We start from the raw sequence: 27,110 nt of genomic DNA, 5'->3' as shown, positions 1-27,110 counted from the left end.
GTCCAGATTTTTGCCTCATATTTTGGTATGTTTCTCATAAAATTGTGGTTTTCTGGCAAATCATTGAGGGTTGAAGTAAAAAATTCTGATATATATTTGAGATTCCGATTTCATACCCTTCGAAAAATCCACGTTAATGCAAAACTTGTTAATCTATCAACTTTCTAGTTTGTAAGAACAATATTTAAAAATTGACCCTATTTTTGGGCCTTTGTCCCTTATTTATGGCTTTGTCCAGATTTCTTCCTCTAAGAGGTTGAGAGGTATAGTGCAGTGTGGATTTGTGCTGTTAGTTACTAGGGGCTGTCTTGTGCAATCAGAACCATGAAATAATCCCACTTATCTTTATCTAGTAGTGAAGTTCACAAGAAAAGGAAACAGAAGCTTCATCATGTAGCTAATAATCATGTTGTTGTTTATAAGCCTGATGTGCTTTCCTTGGCTAAGAGTGTTTTGCAGAGAGTTAATTTCAATAATCATTTTCCCATACATTGCTCTAGTGTTAGTATGGCTGGAGACCATGTTATTCGGAGACTGATGAGGAATCTGATGAGGACCATAGTGATTTCCTTCTTTATACTGAGTCCAGTCACTCTGGTTCTTTGGTAGGTGAACCTGAGCTTAAGCCCAAATGGTGTTCACTATTCCTCAGTTGATGACCGGATTTTTTGCTTGGGAGCAGTGAGGAACAAACCCAGAACAAGATCGGGTATATGACTTTATACAGGATGAGATGTCTAGTTCTATGGCTGTCCCCCCTCTGTTATTGACCCTAAATTATGTTTATAAAACTTCCTGCAGGACACCAATATCTACTCCAGCAGTTCCTCCAAAAGGCTCAGAGAAAATGTAGAGTCTCCTTGGATATGACAGGTTTCTCTTCCTCATTTGACTGACTACTCAGTTGTCATCTCCCTAGCTGTCTACTTAAATGAAAGTCCTCAGCTTAGTCTTATCCACCGCTTCCTGATAGATAGGGAAAATAGTTAGGTCATAGGGTAAAAGGATGTCTCTTTCTAGTAATCTTGCTTTTAGAATATTAAATTATCAAGGTTCTATGTGGAAATTTACAGTGTGCATACAGATTGGATGATTTTTCTGCATCCTTACCTGCCAAAATTTTGACTGCACCTTTAAGTTATGAATTGGTGTTTGGACCCTCTTTCACACAGATTCTCAAACAGTAAAAGATGATAGAGGCAAATTAATGCATGGGGTATCTAGGATGTTTCACGTACCCAGGTTCTTACCAAACAAGGCACCTTCCTTCAAGGGACAGAACAAACAAAAATCCAAGCCAAACAAAAGTCAAAAATCCAAAAAGAAATGGCAAGAGGACAGTTCTTTCAAAACCCAAACAAGAAGGGTTGCTTTCTGAAAAAAAGGATCAACCCCCTGAAAAGGAATGACAGTGCTGAGGTACAGAGCACCCCTACCCCTCTATTGCTCTTCTTTTCCACCTTCCCCCAGGCTTTCTCTCAACCCTGCAGCCTAGCTGCAAATAATCTCAGACAAATGTGTTCTGAGAATATTTTGGAGAGGATACACTTGGCAGTAGAGAGAAAATCCTCACCCTTTCAGGGGAATTTCCCCACAGCCACAAGACCAGACAGAGATATTTCCTCTAGTGTTCCATCACATGGTAGAAACAGTGCATGCAATATACAAAGGCAAACAATTTTACTCCAGAATTTTTTTTTGATTCCAAAAGAGGAGGAGCACTTTTGGACCTGTCCTAGATTTGTCCTTTCTAAACACTTTTATAAAAGTTCTGAAATCCAAAATGCCCACCTTACAATCAGTCCTAGTGCTGCTTCCAGACCTTTGTTTCATGGTGATTTTAGATCTCGAGGATGCTGATCATCATATTCCTATTGTTTCCAATTTCAGGAATTTTTTGAGATTTGCTGTGCCTGGCTTACCTTATTAGTTTTCTGCATTACATTTGGACTATCTACTACACCTCAAGTGTTTTACAAAATGTCTAGCCCCTTTGGCTGCCTATGGCAGAACCCTAGGCATCCACATTTTTCCATAGTTAGATGACTTGCTAATTTGTGCAGATTATGTATCCAGGTGCTTGGAGTCCTTAGACATGGTTGTATCACTCCTTTCCCACCCGGGCTTCAATTTGATACTTCAAAAATCGTTTCTCACACTATCTCAATGAATTGTTTTCTTGGGGTGTTGGATAGACACAGTAGAAAAAGGCATCCTTCCTGCCAGAAGACCAAGTTTTGTCTTAACAGGACATTTTCATGGATTTCTCTCTTCTAAAAATGGCCTCAGTAATAAAGTTCCTTAAAATTCTGGGCCTTATGGCATCAGTAATCCCTGTGATTCCACTAGCCAGATTACACATGAGAAAAATTCAATGTCATTTGAAGAATTGTTGGACCTAGCACCTTCATCCTTTGGATTTCCAGGTACCTGTACTGAGATTTGTGAAACAGGAACTGCAGTGGTGGAGGGATCAACTGTCTCTAAATCCAGGACTCCCTTTCTCTCTTCAGACCCCAGTCCAATTTGTCCAGATGGACTTTTCAGATTTTGCACTGAAAGCAACGTGTCTGTAGGAGTTCAAGTGCAAGGCCTGTGGTTCGTAGGATACACCAAATCACATAAATGTAAAAATAATGTTGGCAGTGATTTGTGCCATTAAAGTTCTTCACCATTCATAAACTCTGAGTCCTGTTTTAGTGGTCATAGTCAACACTACCTTGATGTGGTACCTGAACAAGCAAGGGGGTACAAGGTCATACCCTCTGTGTCCATTGGCATTGATAGCCTGAGTGCTGGCTCTATAGCATTCTCTGACTCTGGCCTTTTACATTTCTTCAGAGAAAAACAAAGTGGTAGACAGACCAAACAGATATTGGACAGATTCTGACAAGTGGAAGCCCCATATAAAGGTCTTCCAGGACTTCATCCAGATGTGGGCAACACCTCAAGTGTATCTCTTTGCTTCCTTTCAAAACAGACAATTGAAAAAAAAATTCTGTTTAAGACATCCTTGCAACCATTCTTCGAAGAAAGATGCTCTATCATTCCCATGGTCTGGAATGTTCATGTGTAGCTCCCACTGTATTTCATGTAGAAGTAATAGACTGTAGTTTCCCATTACACCACAAGGTGGAGCTCCTTTTCAGGAATATAAAAGACAATTTTGAAAGTGAAAGAGGGGACTGGAACATTAGCTGAAGGAGGGAAGACTGAAACTCGTAACTGAAGGGAAAAAGGGTCTTGCAGCATGACTGGATTTTATTTTCTAATGTTTTGGGACAGGGAAGTGAACTAGCAGATTGTGTCTGTCTCTTGCTGAAATCCTGGATATGGTATATTGTGGAATCAGGAGAGAAGTCTGAAACCAGTAGTTGCACTCCTGCTATTATTCAGCAAGAACAGGAGTTCCCTTGGGCTTAGTACCGTGAAGCCATAGATGATTACCAGAGTTCAGGTAGGTGATTTTCTACTTTTCTCATCAGAGGAACCACAGCGCCTGGTCACTAGGATATTCTCGACGGAGTGGTGAGAGGCTCTGGCCATCATTTTATATGATTGTGGTGCCCCCTAAATGCTTTGTGGATTACAAATAACTGGGATCCATATGAGCTCCAAGTTGGGCCCCATCATGCCAGCAGCAAGACTGTAAATATTCACTGGCCAGTGAACAGGGTATAATAGAGTGTTTCATAGTTGGTCTGTTTAGAATTGATCAAGGGGGGGGGGGGGTAGAGGGTGTTAGTACTGCTGAATGGCATTGCATTCTCTCATATTTGTATTGTGGCACTATAAATCTTTATTGTTCAATGATAATGCATTTTGCTATGTTAGTACTGCTGCCTAAAAGTATCTTTACTGCTCAATGACATTGCATTTTCTCATATTTGTGTTGTTGCATTACAAATCCTCATTGTTCAATGACATTGCATTTTGCTCTTGTTAGTACTGCTGTCTTCAAGAATTTTGCTGCTCAGTGACATTGCATTTTCTCATATCTGTATTGTTGTATCATGACTCTTTTATTGCTTAATGACATTGCATTTTTCCCGTGTTTGTATTGCTGCATTATAAAGCTTTACTGCTCATTGATATTGCCTTCTTTGTGCATGTTTGAATGTCAAGACTTTCTTCTGTTGAGTTCTCGGGAAGAGGGTGAATGTATATTTTTACTGCATGCATATTTCACCTTGCTTTATTGCTAACTGGTGCACTGTTAAAATAATTTGTTTATGGTTGTGCTATTGCCTTTTTAAACTAGATGTGTCACCTAGAATAAAATCTGTCCCTTTTGCCCCCTTGGTGCTTTGGGCCTATATGGGTGTCACCAGAGTCAAGTAGGAAGGAACCCATATCTCTTCAGCTACCTGCAGGTGTGCTACACCTGTATGCATTTCAAACTTTTTCAGTGATTCCCAAGGCACGTCTAAAGATTCAGAAAAAAATTACCCAAGATCATAGTGGTAACTCCCTTTTGGCCCAGGCAATGATGGTTCTCCCTGTTAATGGAATTGGCCAAGGGCAATTATCACAAGTTTCCTCACAGACTGATCTGCTGACCCTTCAACAAGGGTTATGGTACACCCCAACTTAGAGCAATTGGATCTGACATCCTGGATGATTCTTTCTTCATGCCTTTATGAGGATGTTCATAAAGTATTTAAGGAGGCAAGAAAACCTGCAACTAACAATCATATGTTTATAAATGGAAGAAATTTTCTAAGTAGTGCCTAGACAATAACAGGGGTGGAAAGAGGGTTTCAACCCCTCCATTTTTAAATATTTGCATGAGCTGCTTAGATGTGGTTTGTCATATGATTCTAGCAAATTGTATCTTGCAGCATACCAGCTTATCTCCCATTGCACCCCCCTCTTTTGTCTCTTTTTTGGTCAAACAGTATATTAAAGGAGTGTTACTAGTGAGATGCCTCAAAAGCAAATTCCTCCTCCCTGAGATCCCAAATTTGTTTTTCAGAAATTGGTCTTGCCTCTTTTTGAATCTGCTTCTCAGGCTGATTTACAGTTCATCACTCAGAAGACTGTTTTCCTCATTTGTCTCACATCTGCAGGGTGAGTCTCTGAGCTGCATGCTGTCTTGATTTTGAGGCATCTCACTAGCAACACTCCTTTAATATGCTGTTTGACCACAAGAGGTGATAATATCTTGAACTTGGTATTAACCAACATGAGTAACCACTGCAGCATCCCTGCAATATCATCCTCCCTGGTAAGATTTGACTATAAAGTGGTCCCTTTCTCCCCTGACCCCCCCCCCCCCCTAGCTCGGGTCAAAAAAAATTTCTCCAAAGCTGATTTACAGCCTCCTGAGGGATGGTATAAACAACTTCACAGCCCCCTCCCCCTCTCTAGTAACCGGCACTAGTATCCAGAACTATACCAAAGCACTTTACGAGCATTTATATAGATGCACGGGATCAGGAATACACAACAGGACTAAATTATCCTCCACAAGGAAGAGTAAACTTGTCTGGTGGACATCTGCAATAAATAAACTCTATAACAAAAGGAAGCAGGTGCCCAGTTGGAAGCAGTCTCTCCTTAGCCTGAACAAGCAAATTAGAGCACTAGTGAAATCCTCCAAAGCAAACTTCGAGTCCAAATTGGCAACATCTACTAGAGACAATCATAAGGCCTTCTTCACATATGTCTGCAATCTCAAAGGAAGCACACAGATCTGTCCAGAACTGGTGGTCAAGGACACCACATATACAGATGTCATAGACATAGCAAACTACATAAAGCAAACTTGCTGGCTGACAGATTCAGCAAAAACTTCACTCCTCTGTCCCCCTCATCAGTAAATCAGGACATTCCCAGTACCTGCCCCCCTCCCCTTATATTTAGGGAATAGGTCTTCACTGCCCTGCATACCTCTCAACTATCCAGATTTTCACAGAATATCCAGATTTTTAGCTCACATTTTTGGTTTGTTCATCATAAAATTTGTGTTTTTCTTGCAAATTACTAGAATGATCTGAGGACTTGAAGTCACTAAATGACATGCATTTGAGTTTCAGACTTCAAATCCTTAAGAAAATGTATGTCTAAATAAACCATGTTACTCTAGCAGCTATCTATGTTTATAAGAGCAATATTTAAAATGTGTCCCTAGTTTTGGGCCTTTGTTCTGCTGTTTTATCGGGCTTTGTCCAGATTTCTTTCACTAAGAGGTTAAGAGCTATGCTGCCCTCTCAAAGGCAAAAAAAACAGCCTCCGTGGAACCTGATAACATGATCCCAGGCTGCATCCTACATGAACTCAGGCAGGAACTTGCAGCACCATTAGGCTCCCTGTTCAAGCACAGCCAGAGTACCGGCTTTGTCCCAGCTGGGTGGAGGACAGCCACTGTCATCCCTTTGCACAAAGGTGGAGCATCCACCAATCCAGTAAATTATAGACCCATCAGCCTAACTAGCCTGATCTGCAAGGCCATGGAGTGGATTATCATGGACCTCATTAACAAGGACATTGTCAACTTACAAACACTCAATCCCACACAATTTGCCTTCGTCAGGGGGAGGTCATGTTTGTTAAATTTGGTCGACTTCTTTGAGACAGTCACCAAAGCCATGGTTGAGGGGAAGATGGTGCACACCGCCTACCATGACCTGGCCAAAACCTTCAACACTATTCCCCACTCGGGCATAATAGATAAACTCTCTCAACTAGGCATCAATCTGTATGTTACCAGATGGGTAGCTAACTGGCTCACTGATACAACCCACCTAGTCAAAATAGGGGAAGCCACCTCAAGCAGTAGACTAGTAACGAGCAGCATACTCCAGGATTTGGTCTTGGGGCCTCTTTTATTTGGGATATACTTTTCTGAGGTGCAAGCCAAAACCAGTGGGCTATGGCTGACCAAGTTGGCAGATGACTGGAAGCTGGGCACTGTCATCAATTCCCCTAGTGATGTGGACATCCTCCAAGAGGGTCTCATACAAACAAATGACTGGTGCCAGAAACATGGCTTCAAGCTGAATACCAAAAAAAAGTGATGTTCCCACAACTTATCACATTAATAAGAATGTCCTAAGCACGCAATCAGTTGTGAGAAATTTGGGCACCCAGGTTGATAGCAACCTGACTTTTGACCACTGTGTTGCTTCTGTTGTACAGAAAGCTTTCTACATGGCCCACCTCATAAGTAAGGGTATCTCATCCAGGGACAAAGGAGGTCATAACATCATTGTATTCTTCCCTTATAAGGCCTATTATTGAATACAACACCCTGTTTGGCATGTACCTCGCAAAGCACATGCAGCAGCTGGAGAGACCACAGAGTTTCCTCACCAGGAGAATGCAGGTCCTCAAAAATCTACCTTACTCAGATAGTAGAGTCCCTCTACTCAGTTTCATACAGACTCCCAGAGACAAGGCAATCTCGGACCCCACCTGGATGGGACTGCTGCAAATCCGCAAGTCAAGCTTCACTCAAGTAACCCACACATGCGGCTTCAACCTGGTCTGTGACATCAACATGACTTATTGGCGGGACAGATTTGTGTCCCATCTGTGCAATAACCTCCCTGTGCACGTCAAGCAGAGTACCTCTTTACCCCTTTTTAAGTGCAACCTGGATAACTGGATGGGAAACAGAAAATACATCCCTGGGATTCCACCCGTATCCCTGCTGGACAGGGGCATTGAGTGATGACTTGTCTAATCATGGGCTAAACTCTTGGCTAGGCTTATAAGGGCCTCAGGGCCAATAGTCTAGTAAATTCCTATGGTGGGCCACCCCATCCTTTTTTTCACAAGGAAAGGGTTCTTTTATGCACTAATCCATCATTTATGCTTAAAGTTGTTTCTGAATTTACCTTGAATCAGTCCATCAATCTCTCAGTGTTCTATCCTGATCCAAAAAACAATGGAGGAAAAACTGGATATGCACAGGCAGCTCAGATAGTAGCTTGACTAAACAAAGCCCTTTGGGAATGCTTAACAGCCATGTGTCTCCTACATGGAGGGTAGGAAATGTCAGCTTCTCTCTAAGCAAACTATTGCATGATGGTTGTCCTCTACTATTGTTTTCTGTTATTCCCGCTATGGTAAATCTCTGCCAGGAAGGCTACTTGACTAGCCCTTATCCTCTTTGATGGCATATTGTTAAGTGGTATATTCTAGAAGCATTCTAGAGGCAGCAACCTTGTCCTCGATTCATACCTTCACAAAACACTACAAACTGAATTCTTTCTCAAGTTACAATGAATGCTTTGTGAGGACCATTCTCCAGGGGCTCCTGCATCCTTATCCTTCCACCTCTGTGGGTGAGGTAGGCTTTGGGAATCTACCCAAAATGCCATTGAGGCACTGGGAATGGTGAACATAGTACAGTTGGGTAAGTCCTACTTACCTGTAACAGTAGAAGTTTGAATTCCTCAGTGCATCAGTAGCAGAACCCACTTGCCATTCCCCAGATTGTGGGTAGTTGAGGTGGGTTTCAACCCCTTTGATTTGGTTGTTGTAGGATTTGAATTTTATATGGTATTGTGATTGGCTGCAAATTTACTCTTGCTAGATGATTCCGGTTTCAGTTAATTTCCTCTCCTCCTCCTTTGTGGAAGCAAAAATACCTGAATACTCACTTCCTGTGACAGCTGAAGATTTCCTGTGACAGCTGAAGATTTCTCTCTCAGGATATGCTCAATCAATCATCTCACACAGGAAGAGAGAGGGAGGGGAGACTGAACTTTTGAAAGCTTGCTAGTACTGGGTTATGCCACTGAGGCAGTGAGGAATTTGAACATCTACTGTTACAGGCAAATAGGACTTATGCAACTGTACTTCATAGTCTGTTTGGTTTTCAAACTAACTTGCAATTTTACCATCAGAAAATTATGAAATTAAGTGTAAAACATACATAGGTTCATAGTTAGGTACTAGGCTATCGGCCCTGGGGCCTATACAAGCCCAGCCAAAAAGGTACCCTGGCTTTTGCCACCCAAGAAAATTATTTTCCTGTGCCACTGTCGAGCAGAGCCACAGAGGTGACCCCCAGGGTGAATTTCCTATTTTCCATCCAATCATCAAGATTTTTCTTGAAGAGTGCTAACGAGGAGCTTTGTTTGGTATAGATAGGTAGTTTATTCCAGAGTATGGGAAGTCTCTGGGACAGGAATCTATCCCTCCGGCATGTTCTGTTTATTGTGGTGACAAGGTTTAGGTCCCTAGAGCGTGTAGCTCGGCGGGATTGGGATTTCTTTAAGTGGAGCATGTCCAACAGCTCTGGGTTTGACATAGCTTTGTATGTTAGGCAGAGATCGCTGCAACAGAGTAAAGCTGGAGTTTTTTGAGATGGTCTAGGTAGGGCATCTGTTTGAGGCCGGTAATCCTCTTTGTGAGGTATTTCTGCAGCCTTTCCAGTTGTTGTAGATGTCTTGTGAAGTACATACCAAAAAAGGCATTGTACTCTATAATGGGTCTAATGAGTGATGAGTAGAGGGGAACAATGACCTATTTTTTTCTGGATGAGAAACCTTTTGTGATGAGGTGTGCCACGTAAAAGGATTTCCTGACTACTGTGGCGATGTGATTATCAAAGGAGAGAGTAATGTCCACCTGTGTCCCAAGGTCTCATCACACTTTCGGTATTAAGTATACTACCGGCTATGTTGTAGTTCATGGGTACAGAGTTTTTACCAAAGGGGATGACAGTGCACTTTTTGGCATTGAGCTTGAGGCCATGGCTTTGACACCAGGCATCTGTCTCAGTGAGGCCCTTTTGTAGGATGTCCACATCATTAGGAGTTTCGATTATGGCTCCTAGTTTGCCGTCATCTGCAAACTTCGTTAGCCAAAGACCTTCTGTGTTAGCCTGTACTTCAGAGAAGTAGATACCAAACAGGAGAGGACCCAGGACTGAACCCTGTGGTACTCCACTTGTCACTGGTCTGAAGTCGGATTTGGAGTCTGCTACTTTCTCAGTGTGGGTTTTGTCAGTGAGCCAGTTGGCAACCCATCTTGTGACATAGGGATTTATACCTAGTTTAGTGAGTTTATCTATAATTCCAGAGTGGAGGATGGTGTCGAAAGCCTTGGCAAGATCTAGATAGGCTGTGTGAACCACCTTACCCTTGTCTGTGGCTTTGGTGACTGCTTCAAAGAAGTCTATCAAGTTTAGGAGACATGATCTGCCTTTTACAAACCCGAACTGGGTGGGGTCCAGAGTTTGGAGATTACCAATGTCTTTGTTTATAAGTTCCATAATGATACGTTCCATGGCCTTGCAGACCAGGTTCGTCAGGCTAATGGGGCGGTAGTTCCCGGGGTCCGTGGTGGCTTTCCACTTGTGGAGTGGGATAACCTTTGCTGTGCGCCATGTGTGAGAAGTGTAACAATACACTTTAAGTCATGATAGAAATTTTTTTGTGCACTGTACTGGAAGTGTGTACGGACAATAAAAATAATAAAGTAAAACAGTAAAATAATAAAGTGTGTATGAATTGCCAAAGACGAGAATTTACGTAGGACACATTTGCAGTGTAAAGCACAGCAGAGTTAGAGAAGGATCCTGCTTCTTGTTATTTTGAAATATACATAGCTGTTTATACTGCAAAAAAAATGTGGGATTAGTTACCAGCTTGCTTATTTTAGTCATTTCTATCTGCCATGTTTGGTTTTTAGCTACAAGGGAACAACTGTCCACATTCAGCTGTTAAATAGTCACACAGGGTACTAGACCACCAATCATTCTTACATGTAATTAAAAGTTAAATTTAGAAAGAAAGTCTTTAGTCTGAAAGAAAGTTATTAGTGGTATAATCTGGAAGTGAATTTTGCAAATAATTTGACTAGCAATTTCATAAAAGCCTGGAATACAAATCACTTACCACCACATATGTTTACATCTGCTTGTTGTCCTTTGGTGTAACACTATAGATATATTCCATTTCAAGTTCTTTATGAGGGTTGAAGTAGCAAGACTATATAAAGCTTTGTTGATCTGATTATTTTTCATTGTTAACAGTGTTGATATTGTTAAGAGACTTCAGGCTAGCATTTGCATCATCTTTTCCCTCTGTCAGACTTGGCAGTCTGCTTCCTTCCTTTTCACAGTAGTAAGCCCTGTTTATTCATGCCTTCCTATCTTGTAGAGATCTTGTTATTCTTACAGAGAAAAGCTGACAATTAGTCAGTGCCACTCTTTGAGAGAACAGATTGTCTGGCTCATATTTCTCTCTTCTTTTTGACAGCTCAGAATGACTGTAATTGATCTTAAATATATTATTTATAGAACCTGTGCCATACTCTCCTAGTATTTTCTGCAGACTGCACTAATGATAAGCTCACAAACCATATTAATTTTTTCCTTGCAACCATAACTGAAAAAAGTCCAGGTTTCATGTGAGCTTGCAATTTAGCTACAAAAAGAAATATATGCAATTTATAGAAATTATGTACAGTACATTGTATTTTATCTATCTATCTATCTATCTATCTATCTATCTATCTATCTATCTATCTATCTATCTATCTATCCATTGCTGAATGGATTCATTTCACTAGGCTTGTAGCCTCTTTTTGAGGGGATACTTGAGGTGGCATTTATACTACCATGGGAAATTTGGCCAGGGTATTGGGAACTTCCCCTTCTCTTTTCAATAGTTGCCGTGGGAACTTTTATATCCAGCTGAGCTATCAACAACTGAAGCAAATGGGACCTTGGTTTAATAGGTTCGTAGGTAGGTACTAGGCTATTGGCCCTAGGGTCTTATACAAGCCTAGCCAAAAGGTACCCTGGCTTTCGCCACCCAAGAAAATAATTTTCCTGTGCCCCTGTCAAGCAGAACCACAGAAGTGATCCCTGGGGTGAATTTCCTATTACCCATCTGATCATCAAGATTTTTCTTGAAGAGTGTTAATGAGGAGCTCTGTTTGACATAGATAGGTAGTCTGTTCCAGAGTATGGGAAGTCTCTGGGACAGGAATCTATCCCTCCAGCATGTTCTGTTTATTGTGGTGACAAGGTTTAGGTCCCTAGAGCATGTAGCTCAGAAGGATTGGGATTTCTTTTAGTGGAGCATATCCAACAGCTCTGGGTTTGACATAGCTTTGTATGTTTGGCAAAAATCACCTCTGAGTAGGCGATATGGGACAGCGTAAAGCTGGAGTTTTTTGAGACGGTCTGCGTAAGGCATCTGTTTGAGGCCAGTAATCCTCTTTGTGAGGTATTTTTGTGGGGTTTCCAGTTGTTGTAGATGTCTTGTGAGGTACATACCAAAAGGGGCATTGTACTCTATAATGGGTCTAATGAATGATGAGTAGAGGGGAACAATGTCCTCTTTTTTTTCTGGATGAGAAGCCTTTGTGATGAGGTGTGCCACGTAGAAGGATTTCCTGACCACTGTGGCGATTTGATTATCAAAGGAGAGACTACTATCCACTTGTGTCCCAAGGTCTCTTATCACACTTTTCGGTGTTAATTAGACTACCACCTAAGTGGTAGTTCATGGGTACAGAGCTTTACCAAAGGGGATGACAATGCACTTTTTGGCATTGAGCTTGAGACCATGGCTTACCAGGCATCTGTCTCAGTGAGGCCCTTTTGTAGGATGTCCACATCGTTAGGAGTTTTGATTATGGCTCCTAGTTTGCAGTCATCTGCAAATTTAGTTAGCCAAAGACATTCTGTGTTAGCCTGTACTTCAGAGAAGTAGATACCAAACAGGAGAGGACCCAGGACTGAACCCAGTGGTACTCCACTTGTCAATGGTCTGAAGTCTGATTTGTAGTCTGCTACTTCTGTGTTAGCCTGTACTTCAGAGAAGTCGATACCAAACAGGAGAGGACCCAGGGCTGAACCCTGTGGTACTCCACTTGTCAATGGTCTGAAGTGTGATTTGGAGTCTGCTACTTCCACAGTGTGGGTTCTGTCAGTAAGCCAGTTGGCAACCCATCTTGTGACATAGGAATATATACCTAGTTTAGTGAGTTTATCTATAATTCAAGAGTGGGGGATGGTGTTGAATGCCTTGGCAAGATCTAGATAGGCTGTGTGAACCACCTTACCCCTCATCTATGACTTTGGTGACTACTTCAAAGAAGTCTATCAGGTTTAGGAGACATGATCTGCCTTTTACAAACCCGAACTGTGTGGGGTCCAGAGTTTGGAGATCTCCAATGTCTTTGTTTATGAGTTCCATAATGATACGTTCCATGGCATTGCAGACCAGGCTCTTCAGGCTAATGAGGCGGTAGTTCCCGGGGTCTATTGTGGCCCCTCCCCTTTGTGGAGTGGGATAACCGTCGCAATGTGCTATTCAGTGGGCACAAAACCTGAGGTGAGGCTATGACTGAACATGGTACTAAGGTGGGGTGCCAGTTCATTCTGTAGTTCATATAGAACGCAGCCTGGGATGTTGTCAGGTCCCATGGATGCTGTGTTCTTGGCTTTGGAGAGTGAGGTTTTTACCTGTGCAGCCGTAATTACAGGAGCTTTGCATTCTTCCGGTATAAGGATGGGCCCTTTAGGGGGTGAGAGGGGGGGTAAAGTTAGCTGTACAGACTTCTTGCATTGGCCGGGAATCGAACCCGGGTCAACTGCTTGGAAGGCAGGTACGCTCACCACTATACCACCAATGCTACATTTGTCTCATCTGACTCTCTTCGATAGGTGCTGTGGGATCTTTTACATTCACCTAGGCTTCCATCAACTCAAACAGATGGGGCCTCAGTTTAATGTCTCATTTGAAGGATGGATTGACTTGATTAATGACCATACAATTAGCTACTTTACTACTACTACTTTCTTTCGGCTGTTCCCATTAGGGGCCACCACAGCAAATCATCTGTTTCCATTTCTTCCTGTCCTCTGCATCTTGCTCTGTCACACCAACCACCTGCATGTCCTCTCTCACCACATCCATAAACCTTATCTTAGACCTTCCTCTTTTCCTCTTACCTGGCAGCTCCATCCTTAGTATCCTTTTCCCAATATACCCAGCATCCATCCTCAGCACGTCCCTACCAATGCAATCTCGCCTCTCTGACTTTGTCTCCAAACCGTCCAACCTGAGCTGACCCTCTAATATATACTGATTCCTAATCCTGTCCATCTTCATCACACCCAGTGCAAATCTTAACATCTTTAACTCTGCCACGTCCAGTTCTCACTCTTGCCTTTTTGTCAATGCCACCATCTCCAGCCCATATAACATAGCTTTACTAATCAGAATATCTTACTTGTAAAGTGAGGCTAGAAATAAGCAGACTGTATGATGGGTGTGAGCTGTCATTTCCTACTAAACTACATTAGTAAGTAAGGTGGATTTAAAAACCATTAATGTGTTGTGGCTTGAGTTCTTGTCTGAATTAATATAACCCTACCTTTGCTGTTTTATGTAATTCACTATTTTGCATTTGATAAGTGAAGATGATTTACTTTCCTCAGGAAACTTAGCAACTCTGGTTAATGATGGTAATAGGCAATATTGAGGTGGTAACAGCAAGTGTGTGACAGTGTTGCTGCCACAATGTGTAATTGTAGCAGCAACTTGCTTTAAATTGTGGCACTACTGGCTGATTTCCACCATTAAAGCATCCTTGGTTTCTCATGCATCTTCACCACTTTATTATTTCATGAAGTCACAATCTATTTCGATATTTTGTGTTTTTACCCATGTAGTTCACAGCGGCATTAGTCTCTTTTTTCCGTGTTTTGACACTCATCAGCATGAGTGAATGCATCTTTTTATTCTAAAGTAAATATAAAGTTCTTTACATATGCATCCTACATTTATTTCAAAAGGGGGCTTGAATTGTGTTCTTTTTTGGGATCAATAGCTTTAACACTTGCACTAAGTTTCAGACAAAAAGTGTTTCGTTTGTGACATTTCAGTTGATCTAATGAAAAAGAAACTGTTTCACTACTTTTGATTTACAGAGTTTTGACTTCTCCCAATATAAAGGGTTTTTTTTTTTTTGTTTTGTTTTGTAGTAGTAATACTGACAGGGCTCAATATTTTGCTGTTTCTTTCCCAGCTCCAACTCCAATGGAGTAGGGGGATAGAGCCTTGACTATGGCCGAGGCAACTGAGTTCAGTTATTAGCTCAGACATTTGAAAGACTTGTAGAGGATGATCCTGCTTATCCTTGGAAGAGAGCAAGGTAGAGGATGGGTAGCTTTTTGGTGCTCATCCTGCGGTTGGGATTTCACCACACCACCTGTTGGTAGCCTTTATTAGTGAATGTTTAGGAGCATGCATTCTGTCTGGGTCCTCACAGTTTTCCAAATAGTTCATCCTTCCATGGGTGGACGTAAGCCAGATATATATGCCCTCAATGCCAGGATGAATGTGAGGGCACAAGCAATCCGCATGGTTACTTATTTGATGGCCCCTCTGGACTGCTTTCACTCTGGTACTGTACCTGGGGTAATTCCCTAGTACTGGGGAACAAATGAGCAGAGTTTCACTGGGGAAGTATTGATGTTGTCAGGTTTGGTTGCAAAAAGAGCCTAGAAAAAAATACACACATTTTTCCTTTTTCTTTTATTTGGGCAAATAAGTCCCTGGCCAGCAGGGATGGTGGAGATTCATATATCTGCACTTCTTTGGAAACAGAAAGTAGTATACACTGTGTGGGAATATTGTACTTGGTTCTTCAGTACGGTCCATTTCCTTCTGTTATTTGAAGTAGATAGTTGACACGTTCCAATGAAATGTTAATCTTAATATGTTGTTGGAAGTTCTTGTTGATACTTAGTTCTAGCTGTAGGCTGTACACATTCACTGTCCTGCTTGAGCAGAGCTGGCACTCTTGTGGCATTACTCCTTATTACTGCTTTCAGACCACTTTTTCCCAGTCATCTCTGGAAACATAAGCTGTATGGCACCTAATTTCAGCAATCTTTCAGCATTGTTGTAAATTAGTACCACACATTTTCAGGCTATGATATCATGGCCATTTAGCATGTCAATCACACAGGCCACACCATCTTCTGCATAGCCTGAACATGTGGGGTTCTGCAATATGATGCATGACTGACTGATATCCAGATTTGCCAGAGACATGCATATATTAGATTTTGACAGTTGGATGTTATCAGAGAACTGGTCAGGAGCTGCTGAAGGATTTGTTAGTATTTTACAAAACCCAGGGAAAAGTCTACATTCAATGATAATTACTGAAATGAAATCCCTTCTTCCTTGTGCTCAGTGATATCATTTTTAAAATCATTTGGGATTCTGCCAGAGGAGAAAAACTGCCTTGAGTGTGTCTATAAGATATCCCTTGTTGCTTATTTTGCTTGGAAGTGTAGATCAAGGAAATGCAGAAGTAAGAATGGTATGTTGACTGGAACATTATTTTGAAAAAAGCCGATTGCCTCTCAAATCGCTTGTGAAATTAGTCTACTGGTGGGTCAGGAAGGTACCTATCAGTATAACTGCATACCACCTTGGAGTGGAGAAGGTTTGTGGTCTACACTCTTGTGGGAGGAGAGGGTAACCTTTGCCCTTCTGTGCTGGGAATTGCTGGTTCAAGGCTTATTGTGCCTGTTGTTTCACATATTACTGATAATGGTGAATATTGAACAAAGCTAGTAAAGCTGGAAGGCTTCCCAAGCCTTATGTTACAGTAAAAGATTTTACATTTAGAAGAAAGGAAAATTAGGTAAGGTCTTTATACATATTTTAAAACATTCCACCATACTATATTTGCAAGATCACAGAAAACAATAAGGCTGCTATACTTTAGCAATAATCCATGACTGGGTGTGAGTATCATAAGATTCACCCATGGTTGGCATGGCTTGATCTCTCTGGCTAAACCCATGTGATTAAACCAAGCCAACCATATGTAAATCCTGTGATATCCATACTCAGGAGTAGATTATTGTTATTATACAATGACATTATTTAAGAGTATATAGTCTTAATGTAAGTTTATAATTGGACTTTAGAGGTCTTCCACCAGCTTTTGGTAGTCTGGGCCATGCAAGATATGTACTGCACATGCTGTCACTCTGTACTAGGCTGTGCAGTCCATTGCTGTCTGTTATTTTTATTTTTTGTTTTAAAACTTATTGGGGAGTCTGCACAGCATGGTCCACGTACTCTTCCAGCTGCTAGGTTTTCGCAGAATGTCCTGATATTTGCTTCATATTTCTAATCTGTTATTTCATAAAGGCTGTATTTTTCTGGCAATCATTGAGGAATATTATAACTAAATAAGGACAGGCAGGTCTTTTTTGGAATACAAGTAGATGCAAGTTAGGCTGTGGAGCTGCTTGTATTCCCGTATCGAAATCTTGGCCTTGTTTTACACACACACACATATATATATAGGTTTACTATTAAATGTTCGAATGCACTCCGTGCGAACGGCGACCCCATCGACGCGTTTGCGCAAACCGAAACACCGAAACCATTTCGATAGCGAACCGAAACCGCGAAACTCCGACGATCGACATTACCGGCCGCGCAACACCTCCACACCCATGCTACCATGGGTCGGATGGGGGCGAGATTTTGCCGTTCGCACATCTGGGCGTCGGTGTAGTGCCGTTCGCAGTTCCGCGTTCGGGCAATGCGCGTCGCACAAAACGGGATCGACAATTTGATAGTAAACCATATATATATATATATATATATATATATATATTACCAGAAGGGAAAGATTTTTTGTTGTTTTTTTTTTTTTTTACATTTTAAATTTATTGTGCAGAGTGCTTCATTAACAATGATCATGCTGATTGGATAAACTAATCAGTGTGCTTATTTTGTAATATTAAATTAGTTGCATTAGACAGTGTTATACATTTCAGTTTATTTATTTTATTTTGCATTTGTTAACCGTGGTAGACCACTGATACCATTGAACCAATTTCAGTCTCGGCCTGGGGAAAACACAGTAGTTACATAACATAATATACAAAGTGATTGACAAAATGCTATAGATTATATATATATATATATATATATATATATATATATATATATATATATACATACATACACAAACACACACACACACATATATTATATACAAAGTGAATATCATAGTTGGCTTGAGGGAGTAAAGACAATAGATAAATGACTTTATCTACAGAGTGAGTGAAAAAAACACAATATGTACATGCATTATATTTACAGTGGAAATCCAAGCTGGCTTCTTGAAAGAATCGCAATCAAAATAGAGTCAGAGTAAAGCATGTAGATGGAAGAAGGGAATGAAAAGGTTAAGTTATATGACCAGAAAGGCAGTAGTTGCATTTTCCTAGAGTATTGAAATGTGCCTTTATTTGTGAATGGAAAATGGGGTCATATGAACGATCTGTAAGAAAAGAAGGGAGAGATTCTCACAGTTTGGGACTGAGGACTGAGAAAGCATGGTCTATGCGGTGAAGCCTAATGTGAAGGGTTTGGAGTAGACAACATGAGTGATTAAGGTGTCTAAGGTTCTATGTTAGTGCATCTGTGAATAGTCTGAAAGCTAGTGGAGGGAAGGTGTCATTCATGGCAAGCTGAAATAGTTGAGGGGCAAGTAGAAGGTCAGCACATTCTTTCACAGGTAGCCGCTTGGCTTTTTCAATGGTTTTGCAGTGAGGTTTCTTTCTTGGGGAGAGAGTTATAATTCTCAAAATGCATTTGAAATGGAATGATTGGTGGATACATTTCTTTTTAAAGCTGCTGCAATTATTAGAAACAGTTTAGAACAAAGTCAAAATTATGTAAAAAAAAGAGCCAGAATCAGGGATTTTTTTAATAAATATTCTCTAATTCACTTTAAAAGTTCATGTAAGAAGATATTTTGCATCTATGTGCAGTAATACATATTAACCTTGCCTGTCATTATTCAAAGATAGTAATGTTGGTGATTTAATACAAATTAAGAAATTCTGTGGTGGACAGAGCAAACATAAGAGGGGAAAAAGGACATTCTGTAAAAGTCTGCAGCGATATGTAAGATGGGTCTAGATGCTAAAATATTGTAAAACAGCCAGACTTGTTTCCCATTATGATTTGCTGGATTTGCAGTGGGCATGCTGATTGAGCCAGCCAGTCATCATGCACCTTTCTGAATAATAATTACAATTTATTGTATAATTCGGGATAAGAAGTGGCTACAGTCTCCAGAACATCCTGTGGTGGCTTACCTAAGGATGCCTTCTCTGTAGGGACTAGGTGTTGACTTAAACAGGCATTAAAGAAGATGTAAGTGATATCAGCCCATGCAAAGAGAACAGGAAAGTCTTCCGTTCTCTTGATAACCTGTAGACAATGGATGGATAAGCCTATATTATTAATTTGCATAAGACTAGGTAGGTCTATGGAAAAAGCCTGCTATACCATGGTATTCATTTGTGGAGTTTCCAAAACAGGATTTTTTGATGCCTGTGATGCTGACAGCTGTGCTGGTTCATTTGGTATTAAGTGAATTGATATAAATCCTACTACCAGTACAAGTATGTCCTTCCCCTACTGCATAACAATTGTCATTAACAAATCCAGTACCAGTTATCTCTATATATGTCAGCAAAGTGCATGCATTTTCCCTGGCAAAGAACACAACACTTTTCCTCAGCAGTATTTTAGTGTAGTACAGGTGGCCCGGTTACAAACACATTACAAACATTAAGTCCAGTTAGCTCCTCAAAGCTTCTACACTAATGTCAAGATCCATGTGTGAATTAACTTTTATAGATCACCTTGGTAAGCTTGTACTGCTGTCATCTGCATTAGAAATTAGAGAAGGCATACTTTCGTAAATATTTTTATAATAAGAAAATTATTCACATGGGGTAGATTGACTCATGAAGATAAGATGAATCATAGGAAGAAGACTGCAGATTTTAAATATTTGATAATCACCCCGATAATGTATCTTTTGGAAAACCATTAAATTAAAAGTAGATTTTTTCAGAATGAGGAATTTCCCTATGAAATGTACTTGCCAGCTAATAAAGAAGGACCTGGAATTGAGGAGTATTCCTTATGGTAAGTTTTTCTTCAAGATATGACTGTTGTTACTAATCTGAATACAGAAATGTTGTATAAGGCTGTTATGAAAGGCAGATTACATTATTTATTTATTTTATTTCACATTTGTTAACTGGGTTAGTCCAACTGAGTTTGCAAACAAACCCATTTTCAGTAGAGACCCAAGGGGGAAAGCCCCAGCAAACATAAGTAAAGATAAAGTGGCAATATACAAATATTAAATAACAATCACAATACAAAATAATTGTAAAAAAGAAAAGGTTATTAACTACTTGCATTGCACTGATAGTAAGCAACCCATTTTCAGTGGGGACCCAAGGGGAAAGAGCCCCAGCAAACATAAGCAAAGATAAACATACATGACAAAAACTATTAAAAATAATGCAAATACGAAATTAATTATAAAGAGAAAAACAAAAGAAAATATTATGAACATTAAGGGTTGCAGTGATAGTAGTGGTCTAAATTTACTACATATAAGAGTAAAAACAAAATGATAATGATTGTTCAAAGGAAGGAAATGTACAGACATTGATAGGAAGTGGGGAAAAAAGATAAATAGTGTGAAGAATGGGAGGTGGAGAGAAAGGAGGGGGCTATAGTAGTAGTAGAGCTGAGGGTTTAGGAGGTTAGTTTAAGATGAAGTTACTAACAGAGAAATAAAGTTAGGAGATGCAACAGGTTATATAGTAGGACAGGCTAAGTCTATGTAGGGTCAAGACAACAGAATAATTTCAAGTTTAGTAGGTGGGATTTAAGCTCCTTTTTAAAACCGGGAAAGGAAAGGTTGGATCTGATATAAAGAGGGAGTTTGTTCCAATTTAGTATGACAGAGTGTTTGTAAAGTAGTTTGCCAATATTCCTTTTGGGTTTATAAATTGAGAGAAGATGCTGATCAGCATTCTGCAGAGGCCAGGGGAGAGTAGAGAGTAACATGGGAGGCGTGAGCAGGGAAGGCAAAGGGGTTGTTGAGTATGGAAAAGGTAGTGTGGAGTTGCAATTTTAGGAGAAGGTGCATAAATTCCAGCCACTGAAGTTTATTTAGTGAGAGGCAGTGATGCGACGAGAGTGGTTGGTTTAGAATAAATCTGGCAATTTTGTTGTATGTTTGTTCCAGCTTCTGCACTGAGGTAGTTTGGATATTGGTAAGGATGGAGGAAGCATACAGAAGACTAGGGAAGAAAAATGCCTGCACAAGAGTGCATTATGTGGCAGTAGTGAGGAATTTTTTGTTCCTATAAAGTAGTCCAAGTCTTTGGTGGGTTTTTTTGATAGCATGTTGTATGTGCAAGTCATATTTTACTCTGTCATCAATTCTTACTCCAATGAGTTTGGTGTGTGAGGCAGGGGAGATACTGGTGCCATCTAGGGAGGAAAGAGAAAAGTTGGATTTAAGGTGAGAGAGTGCCTGAGGTAGGAAGAGAAGGAGTTGAATTTTCTTCGGGTTAAGGGTTAGTTGATTATTTCTGAGCCATTTTTCAACAGAGATAAAGGAATTATTTGTTAGTGTGTGTAGTTCAGAGATAGTATTGGGGATTATAAGAGACTAGAGTCATCTGCGTATTGTATTACAGATTCGAGACTACAGGATGAATGTAGGTTGTTGGTAAAAATGTTGAAAAGGAGTCGTCTAAGTATGGAACCTTGGGGTACTCCTGTTTAAACAGCAAGAAAGGGTGAGAAAACCTACTGCCATCTAACAGCTTGTTTTTTGCCAATAAGGTAGGATTGGAACCATCCAAGAGTAGAAGAAGAGAGGTTTAGGGCTGAGAGTTTAAGAAGGATGGGATGAGACACAGTGTCGAAGACTTTAGAGAGATCAAGGAATAGAATGGAGAGGAGACAAGGAGGTTGTTGTCCCTAGCTTCTGCAAACTTTTGAGTAAAGGATAGTAAAGCAGGCCAGGTACTGTGTTTAGGGAGGAAACCATGTTGCGAGGGGGTAATGAGATTTTCGTGAATGAGATAGAACAGTAGTTGAGTATGTATACATTTTTCAAGGATCTTAGAGAGCGGTGAGAGAATAGTGATTGGTCAGTAGTTAGAGGGTTCAACAGAGTTGCCACCTTTGTGCAGAGGAGTGGTATAGAAGGATTTCCATATTTCCAGTACCGTAGATTCCAGAATAGAGTGGTTGATTAAGATAGATACGGGATATGCAATAGTCAGCAGCAATTTTCAGAAATTGAGAAGGGAGTTTATTAGTGGATGGAGAGCATGATTTTAGTGTAAGAAGCAGGGATATAATATATGTAGTAGAAAAAGGTTGCAAGGTAAAAGGCTGAGAGACAGAGGTGCATAGAGGTTTAGGAGGAGGTGAGGGTGACACAGAAGAGTTGGGATGAGCAGAGTTACCAGAGTGTAGGAGTTTATAGATGCTGTCAATGAAGTGTTTATTGAGTAAGTCTGCAGTTTCAGAGCAAGAGTGGTAGGGAAAAGGGGTAGGGATGGTAGGAGAACCAGTGTGGAACAGGGAGTTGATAGTACTCTAGAATTTTTTTGGGTCATTTGGGTGAGAACTTTGAAATTTAGTGAAATATTGGTGTTTATCCAAAATAATAAGTTTTTTACATGATTTCTGAGTTGTTTATAACCTTGGAGAAAGGTGGGAGTTTTAGTGGTTTGCCATTTTTTCCATTTAGCATTTCTTTCATCCATCAAAGCATGAGAAGCTTTGGAGAGCCAGGGTGTGAAATAAGATTTGATTCTGAATTTGCAAGTTGGGGCAAGAGAGTTTAGGACATCAAGGAAAATGTGGTTGAATTTAGTAATAGCATCATTGAGCAGGAGAGTTTTTAGGGAAGACCAGTTGATGGCAGAGAGTCTATAGTTAAAGGTTTCAGGGAAAAAGTTAGCCAGTTTCCTACAATCTCTGTGGAGATGGAGCTTAGAGATAGAGATGGGAGAATGGTCACTAATAGAGTCAGGGAAGGTAGAAGGGTTACAATAGTTGTTTAATACTTTGGTGCATTTTTCTGCATCTAGTCTAAATCTTTCTAAATTAAAGATTTCTGTTTTGTGAAAAAAATGTTTTCTTTTCTGCTGGAAAAAAACATGTTTATATTCAGTAATGAGTTTTATTCCATTATGTAAAGACTGTGTTTTTTGTTGTACATTTAATGGGCTGGTTAGTCAGCTGGAGTGAGGCTTGAGTTGTAATTCCCTAGAAAAACTCTACATTGGTAGTTTTCATGTGGGCAGGGAAAATATTTTCACATAAACTTTAAGCTCAGTAGATTACTGATTGCCCACACCCTACCTGAGTAATTTCTCCGCCTAAAAATGCAGTGCTGCTTCTAAAAGATAAACTCTGCAACAATGACAAGGTTAATGGTAAAGCTCAGTAGATTACTGATTGCCCACACCCTACCTGAGTAATTTCTCCGCCTAAAAATGCAGTGCTGCTTCTAAAAGATAAACTCTGCAACAATGACAAGGTTAATGACAAGGTACCAGACTAGATGTGAAAACCGCAAACTTTAATAAAATAATAGCTTTAATAAAATAATGAATGCTTTTGTTCTGCTATAAATGTAAAACTTCTTCAGATACATACATTAATTTAAAATTCCATTTAAATACCATAAGAAATCATGTAATAGCCAATCATGTGCCCAGAAAAAACGTCATTGAAAAAAATTGTCCCAACAACATGCCGCCCTGAAATATCAAACCTTGACTCCACCAAACATCAGTTAAAAATACAGTCCCATTAATAAAAATGCATTTAATGTTATGAATACATATATAAATATGAAATATGAAATTCAAATCATAAAATTAAAAGTAAAAATAAAACCATAGATGGTAATCTATCCAGTCTGCGCTTTGTTTCAGCAAAGGTAAATTTGTAGTTTATTCATTAAGCCCTGGCCAGATATTTGCATTACAATAAATCTGCCAGTAAACCTTCCTTGTTTCCAGTAATATCGACCTAACCAAGCCCCCCCCCCCACCCCGAACAGGTCCTGTTTGAGTTTTTCAATTACAGTAAACTTAAAAAAGTGATACGGATATTCCTTAATGAGCTTGAACAAAGCATTAGTATTTCTACCCTTCCTGACATCATATAGGTGTTTGCAAATATGTTCACAAAGTCTTCTTTCCATTTTACCCAGGTAGAAAGAATCGCATGTGTGACATTAGGCAGCATAAATCACCCCATACTTTCACAGTTGTACCTCTCCTTATTATAAAATTTTTTCCCCGTAATTTCAAATTTTAACCCTTCAAATATGTACTTACAATAATTACATCTACCACATTTCCTCATACCAGGGTTGCTGACCATACATTTCCTTTTAAATTCAAAGATATTCTTAAGACAGACACCCTTTCTATACACATTTGTGGGGTATGTCCTCCCCCCATATCCGTAGAGTCCCTGTCTTCCAATAGCATTTCCCAATTTTTGATAAAGACTGATCTAATTAAACCCCTTTCAAAATTGTAAGTGGTAATAAAATAATTCCTGTATTTATTTTCATTGTGCCCCATTACGCCCAACTGATGTTCCCCTACATCCATGTATTCAGTTTAAAAATTATTGAGAAGGTGTGTAAAATATCCTATGGATCTTTTGTGCTCATGTATCATATAATCTACTAATTCCTCTGGGTAGCCTCTGTTAAGGATCATGGTTTTTAGTAAATCATATTCTTCTTCAAATTGTATTGTTAATACGGTCATCCTTGCTGCCCTCACAAGTTGTCCTTTAACAACTGATTAGCCTGGTACCTTGTTGTTTTACTTTTCAGAGTTTGTGCATTTTGTGGATTTTAACAATAACAAGGTTATTCACTGCTGTATGTTACAAGATAGAAACTTCTGGACTGAAAACCTTATAGTTGCAAACTGGTTGTTCTGGAAAATGAAAGATGGCATTTTTTTGTTTTGTTTTTCCTAATCACATAAAAGTATGTAGCTTTCCAGGATGTGTCTGACTGCTAAATAGTTTTGTACATCCAAAGCAAAGAATTAGGAAGAAGACATGGACTCTGAAAATAATTTACTGCCAACTACTACTGAATATATCTTGTAAAATTATAGATGTTACTGAAATTGCTGAAAGTTTTCTTAACAAGGCTGTCCATAACAACTTTATTAAAACGGGTATAAGCCACATTGAAAAATTCTGTTGAAACACGTTTTATGAACTGGAATTCTGAAAAAAAATAAATCAGACAATTTTGAATGTTGTGTACTGGAAAATGATGACTGCATTTTTTTTTTTTTTTTTTTGGAACTGATGTTTAAAAAGTTTGGTCTGACACAACATAAAATGTATGAGGTGTTTGCAGGTTATGTTGTATGGAGTTCTGAAACAGGTGAAAGCACTGATGCAGTAATATGAATCCAGTAACTTTTATATATTGTACTTGTTACCTCATGCCTGCATAAGAAAATAGGTATTTGTGGCAGGAGAAAGGATAGCACAGTTCAACAAAAGTCTGCTAGAAGAGTTATGTTGCATTTGAATAAACAGGGAAAATGTAAGCCTATCCAGTAGAGAAGTGACTTTAAAAGAATGATGCACAGTGTAAAAAGAAGTTGTTTACAAGTGATGGACCTTTATCCACCATTAAAAGAAGAGTGTTGGCTCAAACTGCTTTACTCTAGTAAACTCTGCAAATTTTATTAAAGGCATAACAAAAAAATCTTGAGTATTGAATTATTAAAACAGGAACTGTTATACATGCAAAAGAAAGATAAAAAATGCATAGCTTGCTCTCTCAAGCTATCAAATTCAGATGCACATGACAAGTATGTATACTGCTTAGGGCCTTCACACCGGGACATCTCATGTTCCATCTGCGAGGCTTTTGGTAAGTGAGCCACAACTGAGAGATAAAGCAAGCTTATTCTAAAGGGCCTCTTTCGGCCTTTCACAGGAGAAAAAAAAAACTTTCTGGTTCAGGGAAGTCAGCTGCTGCTGCTTCTTCCCTTTCTCCTTCTTCATCAAAAAAGTGTCTGATAAAACCAAGGAGAAGCAAAGGGATTCAGAGAAAGAAAAGGAAAAGTCAAAATCAGCCAAGAAAGATCACCAGATCTGACACCTTCGTCAGCTCCAGCACCTAAGATTTATAGACCTTTGGAGCCAACACTCTTTTCAGACCCATTTGCCATTGGATCCCATATGCCTTCTAGATTCTCTTCAGATCCTATCCCACATTTTCAGTATTACAGGTCAAACCTCATTATCAGTCTAGTTCACCTTCCTGTACCTCTTCTTTTAAGTCATTTAGGTAATCTCTGAGCCTCACTAGAGCTGATGTGGATAGGATGATGATGATGATGATGATGATGAAGAGTTTCCTTTGGACACAAATCCAATTGGGGATCCCTCCAGCTACAATCACTGTTGGATCCAGAGAACCACTTCTTCCACTCACTCTTAGATAGCTCCTTCTCCAGTCTGACCTCTCAGATTGGAGCCCTTAGATCCAACTCTTGCCCAGGGCAGATGTGCATTGGAGCTGAGACTCCATACTTCCTTGACTCTGATGAGCTTTCTGACAAAGTTGGCTCCAACCTTATCGGACTCATTGGAATCTTGAAGCCAACCTGTCAGCATTGACTCTGACAGGGCAGGATCAGATCCAAGGTCTTCCAAATCTTTCCTCATGTAGGGACATTGATACTTGATAATTTGGCTCTGGCATCAACCTTGGATCCCAACTGAATGGCATCTAGGGTTGTGCCACCTTTGGGAGTTTCAGTTCCTACTGCAAAGCTCCCCAGATCAGTGTCATGTTTGGCATTCAAGACTTTAAACAGAGTACTCTGTCTACCTAGAGAGAGGTCTACCCTTTCAGAATCAGAGCCAACCCTTCCCCATAGTATTTCCCAGGGTCTGCAGCCTACTCTTCTTGTCCTGTTGGGACAGCCAGTTTCCGGAAGCCTATATCAGTTTCTGAGTCCTGTCCTAAACAACCCACAGAAGAGGTATGCAGGAAGCACAAGTGCAAAAGGAAGCACTTGGATTCCCCTGAGGAAACCCCTATCTGTGATACTGGCTTTGATAAGGAAGGGGGTTCTCCTAGATCCCCACTTGAGGACTTCTTGTTCAAAGATATTCTCAAACTTCTCAGATAGAAAGGGGGTTAGTCCTCCCAAGTGACTTTGCAGAACATTTCAAGATGTCCTT

General features: G+C 40.0%; 1 protein-coding gene and 1 non-coding gene across 3 annotated transcripts in view; one reads left to right on the top strand and one right to left on the bottom strand.

Annotated features, from left to right (window-relative positions):
* CFAP74 (cilia and flagella associated protein 74) overlaps window positions 1-27,110 on the top strand; it is a 3,161,205-nt gene that overhangs the window by 1,970,884 nt on the left and 1,163,211 nt on the right. The gene's annotated exons all lie outside the window — the stretch shown is intronic.
* Window positions 13,534-13,605, bottom strand: TRNAG-UCC. Its single transcript has one exon. It is a non-coding gene; the product is annotated as a tRNA-Gly (tRNA).

The sequence above is a fragment of the Protopterus annectens genome, chromosome 2.part1 (assembly GCF_019279795.1).
Source record: "Protopterus annectens isolate FY-2018-M chromosome 2.part1, PAN1.0, whole genome shotgun sequence".
Classification (NCBI taxonomy): domain Eukaryota; kingdom Metazoa; phylum Chordata; order Ceratodontiformes; family Protopteridae; genus Protopterus; species Protopterus annectens.
The sequence above is the reverse complement of the archived record's forward strand: the minus strand, read 5'-3'. Positions and strand labels throughout refer to the sequence as shown.